Genomic DNA, 15,417 nt, shown 5'->3' with positions numbered 1-15,417 from the left:
CAAGAATATATATTGAAGAAAGGACAGTCTCTTTAATGGGTGCTAGGAAAACTGGATATCCATATACAGAAGAGTGGAACTAGAACCCTATCTCTCACCATATACAAAAATCAAATCAAAACGGATTAAAGGCTTATATCTAAGACCTCAAATGAAACCATTAAAAGAAAACACTGGGGAAACTCTCCAGAACATTGGACTGGGTGAAGATTTCTTGAGTAATACCCCACAAGCACAGGCAACAAAGCAAGAATGGATAAATGGGATCATATCAAGTTAAAAAGCTTCTGCACAGCAAAGGAAACAATCAACAAAGTGAAGAGACAACCCACGGAATGGGAGAAAATATTTGCAAACAAACTATCTGACAAGAGAGTAATAACCAAAATATATAAGGAGCTCAAACAACTCTATAGGAAAACTCTAATAATCCCATTTTAAAATGGGCAAAAGACCTAAATAGATAGTTCTCAAAAAAAGAAATACAAATGGCAAACAAGTATATGAAAAGGTGCTCAATATCATTGATCACCAGAGAAATGCAAATGAAAACTACAATGAGATATCATCTCACCCCAGTTAAAATGGCTTTAATCCAAAAGACAGGCAATAACAAATGCTGGCGAGAATGTGGAGCAAAGGGAACCCGCGTACACTGTTGGTGGGAATGTAAATTATTATAGTACAACCACTACGAAGAACAGTTAGGAGGTTTCTCAAAAAACTAAAAATAGAGTTACCATGTGATCCAGCAATCCCACTGCTGGGTATATACCCAAAAGAAAGGAAATCAGTATATTGAAGAGATAGCTGCACCGCCATGTTTATTGTAGCACTATTCACAAGAGCTAAGATTTGGAAACAACCTGTAACCATCCATCAACAGATGACTGGATCAAGGAAATGTGTCATCTGTTGATGGATAGTTAGGAATATTATTGAAGTACATAATGAAGTACATAATGAAGTACTATTCAGCTGTAAAAAAGAACGAGAGCCTGTCATTTGCAACAACATGGATGGAACTGGAAGTCATTATGTTAAGTGAAATAAGCCAAGCACTGAAAGACAAACACCACACATTCTCACTTATTTGTGGGAGCTAAAAATTAAATCAATTGAATTCATAGAGACAGAGAGTAGGACGATGGTTACCAGAAGCTTGGAAGGGTAGCTGGGGGGTGCAGGAACTGGGGATGGTTAATTAGTACAAAAATATAGTTAAATAGAATGAATAAGCTCTAGTATTTGATAGCACAACAGGGTGACTATAGTCAACAACAGTGTATTTACATTTAAAAATAACTAAAAGAACATAATTGGGTTGTTTGTGACATAAATAAAGAAGGTGATAGATACCCCATTTGCCCTGATGTGACTATTATGCATTGTATGCCTGTATCAAAATATCTCATGTACTCCATAATATACCTACCATATACCCACAAAAATTAAAAATTAAAAACAAAATAAAATAAAAAGGAGAAACATAGGAGGAAATGAGACACTGAAAATACAAAACAAATGAAGCTATTTTAGTGGTCAGTGGTGGTCACTATCCCTTCACCAAACCACCTCTCCCATTCCTGATGCCAAGTCACCCTTTCACCAGGTTTGGTATTCTTTTTTTTTTTTTTTAACCTGTTAATTAAAGATAATCACTAAGCTAATTTTCAACATGAAAAAATACAAACTGTTCTGTAAGGAAATATCTTCAAGGAATCTGTTCATTGGTATGTGCTTCAAAAAACACCTTATTCTAATCTCAGACTAAACAATTTCCCAATCAACTTCTAGACAACTCATTGGCTCACTAAAGACACTGCCCTCACCTGAACTGTTTATTCTAACTGCTCTTGTAAGCAATCTCTTATAATCACTTCACATACCATAACCTTACGAAAGTTGACTTAACTACTACCCATTGTTTGGGGATTGGGTCAATATGATGACTGAATAGGCCTTTGAGAAACACGCACTGATTAGGATCAAGAGCAGGGAACAACCCGACAGAGTTGGTGAGAGTTGGGACAGAAGGCAGCAGCTTCAAAGCCAGACAGCACGCTGGAGCTTCAGCTCTGGAAGAGAAACTGGTTCCTGCTGACATCTGCAAGGGTGGGGCACTCACAATAGCCCCCTTCCAGCACAGGAAGGGAGCTACAAATCCCAAAAGAAGGCAGACCTCTCACTTGAACCCATTGTGCAACGTTCTCCTGCCTTTTTTTGTTGTTGTTGTTGAGATGGAGTCTCACTCTGTCACCCAGGCTGGAGTGCAGTGGCACCATCTCGGCTCATTGCAACTTCTGCCTCCTGGGTTCAAGTGATTCTCCTGCCTCAGCCTCTCGAGTAGCTGGGATTACAGGTGTGTGCCACCATGCCCAGCTAATTTCTTGTGTTTTTAGTAGAAATAGGATTTCCCTATGTTAGCCAGGATGGTCTTGATCTCCTGACCTCGTGATGCACCCACCTTGGCCTCCCAAAGTGCTGGGAGTACAGGTGTGAGCCACCGTGCCTGGCCTCTTGCTATTTTTAAGAGTGGTACTAAACCTCCAGGAAGTAAGAAGTGGTGAATGAATCACTCAACTGAGCAACAAGTAAGTCTGAAGACAGGGAAATGCATCATGTGGGCTCAAAGGATACAGAATGAATCAAATTCTATTGCTAACATTCAAAAACTCACAATGAGTATATAAATTTGGATATTTGGAACAAAAATCTTGAAGATGAATCTGACTAAGTTTTCAAAAGCTCAGTTCAACACCTCATAATATTCATAATTTGCTGAATGAAATTATCCAGAAAAAAACCAGATTCAATAAATAATAAGCCCCATGCTGCATTCTCTGGGGCTGAAGGCAGGGGCCCACGAACATGAAGAATTATAAGGGCAGAAAAAGAGATAAAATTGATTCTCTTTATTCAAGGTAGTTATGTTTTATCAAGTCACCCCAAACACTGAATTCATAAATATTGAATCATTGCTCTTAGGGGAAATCCAGGGTTAGATTCCTGTGAGCCTCTGGTCACAGGAGGTATTCTCTTCATCTGATCAATACATAACTGTGCTCTATGTTGGTTTCTGTTTAAAGATGCCACACTGAATATACATAGTGTTGATTAACCACCATAGGACTCCTGGCCAGCAGCATCATGACTCATGCCTGAATGAAGCTCATCTAACACATGTACTTTCTTCAAAAGGCACATCACAGCCTTCTTTCCCCTAGGAATAGACACTGCTGCAGCACTGTGGTTGGGAGGCCATTTTAAGCAATGGAATCACCAATGAAAAGCACAAAAAATGGGAAAAACTTGGCACATTTTTGAGCCATGTGTGAGCAAAGAACACATTTATAGTATTAGAGCTGAAATGGGAAGGCAGAACATCCCCTTGTTCGATCTCAGCTGGGAACATTCACATAGGAGGATTCAAATTTTTTACCACTCGCCCATGTCCACAAATGATCACAAAAGCCCTGCAAGTATTGATGTTGGGATTAGACATAAACGTTAGCAAGTAGGCAAATTCTCAAATACAGAATGTGCAAAAAGTGAGGATCAACTGTACCTCCCTTTCACCACAATACTGCTGAACAGCTGGGTGCCCCAAGGCGCTTGGCCTCTCAGAGGCCATCCCCACCATGCTAGGGTGAACACCCCTTACTTCCTGAGCAGCACCGTCAGGCAGCTCTCTGAAAGGTTTTAGGATCAGGACAGTTCTCTCTTCAGTTTCAGAGAAAGTACTCTCACCTGCTCACTAGAAAAGATGTGGAAATGAAGGAACTATTCTGCATCTACACATCTTGATCAAGGACAACTTGAAGAACTTGCAATTTAGACTTGAGTCCATTTTATATGAAGGATATTTAATATTGAAATAAATGTCTCTTTATCAAACATTTTGCCTTTTCTTATTTAATTCTGAAAGAATACCCAAAGAATATTCTTATGCTTCCCTAGCATGACAAACATAGGACAACCCCAGATGGTCAAGAGCCCACAGAGGGAAGGTACTATGTAGTAGGGCCAATTACCTAAATCAAATCAAATCAAATTTCCAAGAGACTTGTTCTGGAGAGAAAAGACAGTTTACCCTTCATGTCTTTATAAATGGGAGTTTCAAAAATTATCTACAGTCCAACCTTTAAAAATAATTCAAAGGTGGCTAACAATGTTTTAAAAAACTCATAAGATTAGGACAGTTAAGAAAAACAATTTAAAAACCATTGGAAAGAGCATAGAAATTGTTATATTAAAGACACTGATGAACGAGCGATTGTGGCTGAACAATAAAAAATCAGCTCTAAGCTTTCTGGCAGCAAATAAGAAAGGGAAACATTTTGATGTATAATTTCCATCGATAAATAAAAGCCAACACACCAGATCTAGAAAGGATACATTTTATGAGTATTAAAGTCCAGCAGATACTTATTGTGCCAACACCACCATTGATTATCTGTGATGTCTTGGTTTCTGGGTTAGCTGACATTTACGGTATAGCATCGCCCAACCATCCCATACCATGAGCTACTGCTAGCCAGCTGAGTTGCCTGCCACAGTGCTAGGGTAGAGGGCTAGAGACTCCCACTCAAGACATCTTATAAGAACACCATCAGTGGGTCAATAACAATGTAAAAAGACAGAATAAGATGGCAAATATTTGTAAAACCTGAACATCTAGTAGTAGCCTGCACAAGCAGCTCAGGTGAGGCCTAGGAAAGAGATGCACTTAAATGTAAAAAGAATGTCCCTGGGAATAAATTAAGAGTACTTAAATTACCTGCTACAAATTTGCCTCTGGGAATCAATTTTGGATAAAATGGCTATGGTTCACTGGGCAGTTATTTTAAATAACTGGGCAGTTATTTTACCCATTGAACAAAGCTGATCTACTATTGTATCTATTAAGAACAATAACATAATTGCCCCTATAAAAATGATTTTAAAGACTTGATTCTTTTCCAGATAAATATGTGCTTGATCCTTAGAAACAGTAATATCTACCCACAGGATATTACAATAAAATTGGATATGTCCTCTTTGTTGAATATATTCAACGAGCACTACTTTCTGGCACTTAGCTCCACTGCCCCCAAATCACCCCCTACTTTTTGCTACTGAGTAGGTCTCATTCCCAAGAGTTCTACTGGTTCATGCCATGCCTGGGATAATTAATAAGGGCTCACTTTCATTCTGAAAATTGTCCCTACTATTATAAAAAAGGCAGATAATAACAAGTGTTGACAAAAATGTGAAGATACTGGAACTCTCATATATTGTTGATGGGAATATAACATGGTACAACTGTTGTGCAAAACAGGCAGTTCCTCAAACAGCTAAACACAGAGTTACCATATGACCCAGCAATTTCACCCCTAGGTATATACCTGAAAGAAATGAAAACATATGTCCACATAAGTTGTACATGATTGTTCATGTCAACATTATTCATAATAGTTGAAACTTGAAAATATCCCAAATGTGGATAAATAAAATGTGGTATATCCATTAAATGGAAAATAATTCAGAAATAAGAAGGATGAAGTACTGATACCTGCTACAACATGGATGAACCTTGAAAACACTATGCTAAATCTAAGAAGCCAGACACAAAAGACCCATATACTGCATGAGTTCATTTTATATGAAATGTCCAGAATTGGCAAATTATAGAGATAGAAACTAGGTTTGTGTTTTTCTGGGGCTGGGGCTGCTAGTGAGAGAAAATCGTAGAGACTGCTAATGTATATAGGCTTTCTCTTGAGAATGGTAAGAATGTTCTAAAATTGATTATGGTGATGGTTGCACAACTTCTAGGAGTATACTAAAAGTTAAATGCTTAAAGGGGTGAACTGTATGGTGATAAATTATTTCTCAATAAAGCTGCTATAAAAATAAACTGAATTAATAACAATAACCTCCATTAGGAAATGAGCTATATAGTCACTCCACATAGTGCCAAATACCAGGTCCTCTGACATCAGGTGGCAAAGGGTCTTGGAAACCTTTAGCAATAACCTAATAAGATGTCTTTAACCTTCATAAACCAAATCACATGAGATAATTACCATGTTTTCCAATCATCCTATTTTGATGGGTAGGGGAGGAAAACAGGAGGATGGGTTCCTGTAATTTCATTTTTCAGTAGAGAAAAATCAACTTCATTCTCTATGAAAAAGCACTTACCAGATTATATAACAGCATATCAGAAACATGGTATTTAATATAAAGCTCTTAGTACTAAAGAATAAAAAGATTTATTCACTTCGATGTGATCCAAGAAAAAAGGTTTTATTTACTTAACTGTTCTGAGAAAGTGCACTGCAACATCAGGATATGCTATTTAACCTGCTGCAAGATCAGCATTGGAATAAAAATTCACATTGATCTTAATTCATTAAAGACAAAACATTTCCTATTCTCTTACAAAAATGTATTCTGCCCTAAACTGTCATCCCCGCTATTCTAGTTGCCCTGATCTCTCAAACACTCTCCTTGGTGGCCTCTGTATGATCCACTAATCTTTTCATTTTTTTTTCCATCTTCCTTCTATTTTGGTGAAACCTTGTAACACTGTCTCCAAAGTATATGTAAGTCTTAGAGTCAATATTCAGTGTATTCCTATAAAGTGGCAACCATGCCCATTTCAGTCAGTTGCCAGGAAAGCATTTTAAAAATTACTATAATATCAGAAAAAAAGGAGGGAGCCCTCAGTTGAGGATATTATATCACAGGTCAAGCGAAATGAAAATCTGATGCATACTTAGCCTTGTGAAATCAGTTGAGAGTGCATAAGTGGAAAGAGCAGGCTCCCAGTACTAAACAAAGCAGATCCTCAGGTCATGTGATTCACAAAATAGACTTTAGGAGGGAAACCAAGTGTCTCCTTCAAGTCCAGCTGGCATCCTTGGTAGGACCTGTCATAATGGTTTCCAGACACTGGCATGTTACAAGTGCACTAAAGACAGAAGTAGAAAACCAGAGTCACAACCAATTCCAGCATGCAACAGGAAAGAGATTCAAGGTGCCAAGTCAAAGAGATTCAAGGTGTAATCAAAGAAGTTTATTTTGTGCACAAATGTCAAATGCAGACATGCAATATATGCACCTGATAATAAGGTACAACTATAAAGTATGGAAATCAATTTTTGTGAAAGCAGTATGTAATGAGGCCTGTCACTTTCTACACTGGCATTTTGCCTCCAGGAAATTAGTTCTTCAACATTTCAGTAGGGGTGCAAAGCGAGAGGGACGTTTGTTTTCCTCTCCTGGTTCTATTTTTGAAAAATAATACTGATTATGCTTGATAGCCACACAGGGAGATTGTGGATAAAGCTAACCCATGACCACTTTAGTACTAGAGGACATGTCAGAAGAAGCACAAGGGGGCTCTTCTGTCTTCCTTTTTCTGTGTGAGCTAATCATTCTGTCTGTCCCCTCTTTCTCTCCATTTTCTGCCTTTTTGCCCTTTTTCTCTTACCAGGGATTCTCACTAGCGCTACCCCTGTTCCCATACACAGGATCTTTCCATTTTAACTGGTCACAGTATACACATGAAGTATACTGTTACTAGTTATACTTTGTAAAGTGAATAAAGGCTTATGTTTCCTGCTACTATTTTTAAGTCTTAGTATTCTCATTTAAAAGAATTATGAACAAAAATTGAAGCCCAATTTATTTTTTTTTTATTTTTATTTTTTTTTATTTATTTATTTATTTTTTTTTTGAGACGGAGTCTCGCTCTGTCGCCCAGGCTGGAGTGCAGTGGCCGGATCTCAGCTCACTGCAAGCTCCGCCTCCCGGGTTCACGCCATTCTCCTGCCTCAGCCTCCCGAGTAGCTGGGACTACAGGCGCCCACAACCGCGCCCGGCTAATTTTTTGTATTTTTAGTAGAGACGAGGTTTCACCGTGGTCTCGATCTCCTGACCTTGTGATCCGCCCGCCTCGGCCTCCCAAAGTGCTGGGATTACAGGCGTGAGCCACCGCGCCCGGCCCAAGCTGCGGTGAGGAAAAATGGAGAACAGGAGGCTGTCGGTAACCTACAGAGGGATGGCCTCAAACGTTACATAAGAATAAAAACAGTTTCCCTGTGAATACAAGGCACTTCTCTGAATCCACACACAGAAATTCCCTTTGCTGCTGCAGGCACAGCTGGGGTAGCCTTCTAAAAGCCAGGAGTAAGACCCAGCAACCATTGGGATTTAGAAGCACACCAGGACAATCCTTCTCCCACTGACAGCCTTAGAAGGGACATTACTGGAATCCTCTTAGGCACCTGCCAGTACTTCACAGGTCTAGTGTGGAGAGCAGGCCCTCTGGCCGGCAATCTAGGTAGCTGCCATGGGGCACAAAGTGTGTCTGGCAATAGCTGAATAGATAGATACCTTCTGATGTAGGGAGAAGACTGACAGTCTGGTTGATAGCTATCAATTACATCATTTTGTTAAAATGCTAGTGATTAATTAGAAACAAAATGGCATAACTGAGAGTCAAATGTAGAAAAGTTAAGTGTAGTTGCCATAGTCTTGCCAGTCTTCAATCTTCAACTGCTGTCAAGCAATGCTTAATTTCATCTTGGTTTACCTTGGTCTACATTAAAGAGAAATACTTAACCCTTTCACTTCCATCTCTCCAAAAGCCTGGGCTTCATGCAGATCCTAAGGGATAAGAGCTGCTCCTGGTGAGTGTCTTCTCCTGTCTCTGTGGAGGTGACATTCCTTACCATCACATCTGTATACATCATGTGGTGAGTTCCTTTAATAAAGAACTGCAGGCTGGGTTTACTACCTCCACTACAGAATTCCGACAGAATGGCTTCTGGCATTTTTCTAAGCCACTGGACTTTTTCTAAACTTTTTAAAGATACCAGACTATTTTTATTTCCAGACATTTAAAAGCAACAGAATGCAACCAGTTTTCAGGCAGACTTTATGTACAGTCTCACAGATCTGAAGCGTGGTCTTGATCAGTAGTTCCCAATTTGTTCCTCCATCTTCAGCCAGTATTAGAACAGTCATAATTCTATATTTTCATCACTTTTCTGATAAAGAAACAGGGTACTTGGGGAAAATGGCCCAACAATTAAGAAGTGAGCCACAGTGGCCGGGCGTGGTGATTCCAGCACTTTGGGTGGCTGAGACGGGTGGATCACTTGAGGCTAGGAGTTCGAGACCAGCCTGGTCAACACAGTGAAACTTCACCTCTACTACTAATAAAAATACAAAAATTAGCTGGGTGTGGTGCTATATGCCTGCAATCCCAGCTACTCAGGTGGCTGAGGCATGAGAAGTGATCGAACCCGGGAGGCAGAGGTTGCAGCGAGCTGAGATTGCACCACTGCACTCCAGCCTGGGCAACAGAGTGAGACTCCGTCTCAAAAAAAAAAAAAAAAAAAATGAGCCACAGTGAAAATTATCAATAAAATACCCAAGGATATACTCACTTTTTAATTATGATATTCAAGTCTATGAAACTGATGTCTATGGATATATGTACCATTTCCTAATTAGTCAAATCATTAAATCTGACATAAAAGTTTTCCAAAAGTATTTGCATATGTGATAGCTAATTTTTAAATGTCCCTTTTAAAATGCTCCTTACAGGAAAAGGCCTCTTCCTTTCCCAACCAGATGGTAAACTGATGAACTGATTTCTGAAAAATATGTTTAATTGTGCAAAGTCTTAAATTTCTACTGCCATATTAGATCTTTTCAAAAGAATCCTAAATGATCAAATTAGCTGGTCTTTTTCATTTCATCAGTACAATTAAGCATGATAGCTTTATTTCTTTTCTTTTCTTTTTTTTTTTAAGATGGAGTTTTGCTCTTGTTGCCCAGGCTGGAGTACAATGGCATGATCTCGACTCACTGCAACCTCCGCCTCCTGAGTTCAAATGATTCTCCTGCCTTAGCTTCCCAAGTAGCTGAGATTACAGGCATGCACCACCACACCCAGCTAATTTTTTTTGTATTTTTAGTAGAGACAGGGGTTCGCCATGTTGGCCAGGTTAGTCTCGAACTCCTGACCTCAGGTGATCCACCCGCCTGGGCCTCCCAAACTGCTGGGATTACAGGGGTGAGCCACTGCACCCAGCCGATAGCTTTATTTCTATACTCAAACTTTTTTCCACATGAAACAGGATATTAAATGGCTGAAAGCCGAAATAAAGATCCCACACTATAGAGACTCATCTAGAAAGACCTTGCCAGGATGTGGGAAACATACCCCCAGCACCTTGAGCTCACCTCCCATCTTCAGTGTCTTTAAGAGAAAGCTGGGGACTTGCTGGGTGAAGGGGACTTTTGAAAGAGTTGTTGGCTTAGTAGGAATTGCTGCGGAGTTCTCCCTCCTTCTCAGAGTAGAGAAGTGGGGAGGAATTCCCCCTCCAAGTGAGGGCAGCAGCAAGGGAACTTACTCAAGAGAGCAATGTGCTTGCTGGAGGAGAGGCTGGCAACTCCCTCCCAGGCAGAGCTCTTGCTGGGTTGTGGAAAGAAACTCCTAGGCCTCCACACGCTGCCACCAGAGAAGCTGCAGAAGGGTTCTTAGGAGAGTCAGGGGCATATATCACAGAGATGGGAGCTGCCTGGAGCTGCCCTTCAAGGGAGAGGGCAAGAAGATAGCGAGAGCAGCTTACATTCCAATGTCCTTTGGGGCAAAGATTTGTAACCTATTCTATGGGCCAAGTGGACAATGTCTTTAGAAGACAGGAGCAGACTTGAACTACCTGGAAGGGACCCTACTCAGGAGGGCTGCCTGCCACCGGAGTGAGGGGATTTTAGCAGGAAGAGGCTGGAGCTGTACTTGAAAAGCAGGAACCAGGAGAGGAGGGTATGCACATGGGTCAGCTGGAAAGCATAGTCCTCTGTCAAGGGACAGAAACATTTGTGTGTGTGCATGTGTGTGTGTGGGGGTGTGTGTGTGTGGGGGGGGTGTGTTGGAGGCAGGGAATAGAAAAATAACCACCAAAGTATTCCATGAGAGAAGGTATTCAGTACCCAAAGAGTGAGAGTGTTAGAAGACTCCCAGAAAACCAATTTCTCCCTTTTTGCCTCTCACTGCCCCTGCCCAGACCCTGGGGACCAAAAAGCCCATGCAGGAGGAGGAAAAGCCAGGGAGCTGAGACAAAGGCCACACAGCTAGCTCTTCCCTGCTGCAATTTCCAAGACAAGGGCAGTGCTGAGCTGAAGGAAACACAGGAGCACTGAACTGAATAATGGGAGATGGGAGCTTTGATTAAGACCAGACTGGACTTTTTAATAACTGAAAATAAGACTCAAAAGCTGTGATAGATCCCTGAGATACAATTCAGAGACGCAGATCTGACAGAACAGGTTTGAAAGAAGGGATGGGAGGAATACATATCTGTTTCCTGATGGTATCCTATCAGGTCCAGCCTGTTTTTTAAAGTATGGGGTTCTTTGTCACCTACTGTTTTCAGTTTTAGGCTGTGGAGAAGTTCTAAGATACACCTAATGATTAAATATTAAATCAAAGTCACAGTATGAAGCAAACATGTTTAGTGCTTTTGCAAACTCCTTACAATGGTCCACAAGGTCTTATGCAATCTAGCCCCTGCCTATCTCCCTGGTCTATAATGGACCATGCTCCACCAGTTCACTCTGCTCTGGCTCTGGGTTCCTTTTTTTTTTTGAGATGGAGTCTCACTCTTGTCACCCAAGCTGAACTGCAGTGGCATAATCTCGGCTCACTACAACCTCTGCCTCCCCAGTTCAAGCAATTCTCCTGCCTCAGTGTCCTGAGTAGCCGGGATTACAGGTGCCTGCCACACGCCCAGCTAATCTTTGTACTTTTAGTGGAGACGGGGTTTCACCATGTTGCCCAGACTGGTCTCGAACTCCTGACCTCAGGTGATCTGTCCGCCTCGGCCTCCCAAAGTACTGGGAGTGATCTGTCCGCCTCGGCCTCCCAAACTGCACCCGGCTGCTCTGGGTTCCTCTAACACTCAAGCTCTTTCTCACCTCAGGATCCTTGCACTTTTCTTTTGCCCTGAATATTTTTCCCCAAATTATTATTAAGAAAAGGGTGTTGCATGTAGCTGAACAATGAGGGCACACAGACACAGGGAGGGGAACAATACACACTGGAGCCTGTCAGGGTCGGGGATTGGGGAGGGAGAGCATCAGGATAAATAGCTAATGCATGCCGGGCTTAATACCTAGGTGATGGGTTGATAGGTGCAGCAAACCACCATGGCACATGTTTACCTATGTAACAAACCTGCATATCCTGCACATGTATCCCAGAACTTAAAATTAAATCAAATTTTTTAAAAAAGAAAAGGGTGTTGAGAACTCTGGCTATAAATGTTGGTTTATTTATTTATTTCTCCTTCTAGTTCTATCAGTGTTTACATATTTTGAAGACCTATTATTAGATGCATAATATTTTAGTATTATTATATGCTCTTGACTCATGGCCTATTTTTAAATTATAAAAATTATAAAATGATAATACTTATCACTGGTAACATTCTTAGTTCTAAAATTCATTTTGTTTAATATTAATGAAAATAGCCACTTCTGTTTTCTTTTGGTTAGCACTAGGTGGTATATCCTTTTCTATACTTTTAAGCTTTCTGTGTCTTTATATTAAAAGTGGATGTCTTGTTGACAGCATATAGTTGGGTCTTGCCTTTTCTTTTATCCTATCTGATAAGCTCTGCCTTTTAATTCAGACACTTAGACCACATACATTTAATACAACTATTGATGTGGTTGGGTTTAAATCTATCATCTTGCTTTTTGTTTCCTACTTGTCTTCTGTGTTCTTAGTTCCCCCCATTCCCCTTTTTCTGTCTTCTTTTGGATGTACTATTTCTGAAATATCTAATATATCTTATCTTCTATGTTAGTTTATTAGATATATCTACTTTTTTGTGATTGACATAATATTCTATCTATATTCACTACCATTCAATTCACTGCTATTACCCTAGCACCTGGAAAAATGCCTGGAAAAATGCCTGGAATTAAATAAATTGAATAACAGAGCTAAGCAAAATACCAGTTAAACAAAATAATCAAGAAAAAGAGCATTTGGTAAAGTAAATTTTTAGTCAATGAAGATTATTCAGAAAATCTATATGCTTCAACTCTTTTTTGGTTTCAGGTTTTTTCCTAAAATGTAATAGTTGGCTCTTCATGCCTTACAAGTTTAGTATATTATAAATAAGTTGCAGTACCTCATTATCATTATTCTAAACACCAGTGATGTTGATGTCTGAATACAGAAATAAAGTATAGAATAGAATAAACCAGTACAAAGCCCAGGACACACCATAGAAGTTATTTATTTAGTTTCTCTTCCTTATTTTTTTAGAGCCAAGGTCTCCCTCTGTCACCTAGGCTATAGCACAGTGGCAAGATCATAGCACTAAAAAACTGGAAACAACCTAAATGTTCATCATTACAAGATGCACAAATGAATAATGGCAAATCTATGGATACAGAATATTATACTTTATTAAAAAGAATGAGTTGGATTCAGATGCATTGAAGTAGAGGGACTTTCAGGTTATCAAGATATAAGCATTTTTACCACACCCCCAAGTCCCCCACAAGGCTTGTGTATATGTACACTTGCATATATAAATGTGTGTGAGCATGCGTGTATGATATGATCATGAATAAAAGTGTGGCAAGACCTCATATATGTACCCAATGTAAACACCGGTCACTTTGAGAGGGAGGGGGGACAAGAACAAAATGTTGACTTTTTCTTTGTATACCTGTATATTGTTTGTTTTGCTGCAAAAAATACGAATTGATTTACAGTTTGAAAACATTTTGATAAAAGTAAATTAAAAGAAATAAGGAACTTCCAGTTCCCCGTGAGATAATGACAACTGCCTAAATTCGAATGTCTCCAAAACCACAGAAATCAACCAGGAGAGCAAATAAAACCACCCAAAACTCACATCTACAGCCAGGGCACGCTACACAGTTGGCAGGGCTCATTTCGAAATGAAAATGAGGGCTCCAGCCCGGGGCAGAGAAATCAATTTCCCCTTCCCAGGGTCCACCCAAACCACAGTGAACTGGCAGCCTCCAAGGAATCGAAACCTCTGTGCCAGGACACACCCTGTACCCGGATCTGTAGTAGACGAGAGGCCCCACTGAGTTGCTGGCTGAATGTACCATGACACTGTCAACCAGGAACCTCAACCTTCCCACACATGCCTCCAGGCCCCTGGTGGGTGTGGAAGGCTAAGACAGAGCACCGACCTCCACCTGCAATGCAGCCAGGTTGCTGCCTCAGCCAGAGGACCACAGTGGCTGCAAGGCAGACACGGAGGCAGGGGGCTGAGAATTCAGCCAGGAGAGTTTGGGGCTAGGGAGGTGAGGGGTAAGGGTTGCTGGGGAAGGGGAGGCAGGCTCATGTGTGAGCCAAGGCTTCAAGGTCCTGGCACATGCGCCATTGTCCCATCAGATTTCACTTACAAAACACAAATTCAAATATTAAATTATTAAGGATTTTAAGACAGTGACTGTGGAGCATTAAACCCCAGGTGAGAGGCCCTTCTGAGAATGGGGCCCTGTGCAGCTGCATTGGTGGCATGCCTATGAAGCCAGCCCTGCCTGTAGCATAGCCAGGACATGAAGCATACTCTAAACTTCAATTAATGCACAGGGAAAAAAAATGAACATCTGAAACCAGCAGAAATCTTTCCAGAAAAGAGAGTCAGGTGGCAGAGCCTGGTTGGGGAACAGATGAAAATCACCCCCAGAAAGAGTGTACCACCCTAAGTGTGGAAATACTGAGAACAAGTCTGATTCTTGGCTACAGAGGAAATGAAAGAAGGGGCTGAAAGGTTGCCAGGACCAAAGTCTTGGGAGGGTACCACTTTTGGGAGAGGGAGGCAACTTGGAGGGTTACATCCCCTGGACGCTTGATGGTGAAAGGAAGAAAAGAAAAAGCAAGCAACAGAAATTAAAGATTCTCTAGAAACGATAGAGACTCATAAAATCAGAAGACACATCCACCCTCCCTGTCTCCCCAAAAGGTACCATTTATTTAAAACAACTGTACTCCCCTAAGCCTACAGAGAGCATATACAAATGAAGAAATATAGTGAGCTCTCACCTCTACCCACACAGAAGCATCTGCTATTACTGGTCCATCCAGGAAAACACAAGACATTTCAAGAAGAACAGAAACAGTAGGCACAAAAGAAATCAGTTATTGCTGAAGAATTGATCAAATGATTAAAAAAATTAATTCCAATAATGATTCTTTTCATTTCAAGTTAATGTTCCAACCACTGTTCAACTGTATTTCACAAAATGGAAACTTGATAGAAAACAAAATGAAAAAAAGACAAAACAAACAAAGCCTGAAAGATCAGCCCCTTTGTGAGAAAGGCAGAAGGAAACTAAGTGCATCACTACACATGTGGT

At 40.5% G+C, this 15,417-nt stretch overlaps 1 protein-coding gene across 6 annotated transcripts in view; it reads right to left on the bottom strand.

Moving 5' to 3' along the window:
- PDE8B (phosphodiesterase 8B) overlaps positions 1-15,417 on the bottom strand; it is a 330,903-nt gene that overhangs the window by 152,491 nt on the left and 162,995 nt on the right. The gene's annotated exons all lie outside the window — the stretch shown is intronic.

The sequence above is a fragment of the Papio anubis genome, chromosome 5 (assembly GCF_008728515.1).
Source record: "Papio anubis isolate 15944 chromosome 5, Panubis1.0, whole genome shotgun sequence".
In the NCBI taxonomy this organism is placed as follows: domain Eukaryota; kingdom Metazoa; phylum Chordata; class Mammalia; order Primates; family Cercopithecidae; genus Papio; species Papio anubis.
The sequence above is the reverse complement of the archived record's forward strand: the minus strand, read 5'-3'. Positions and strand labels throughout refer to the sequence as shown.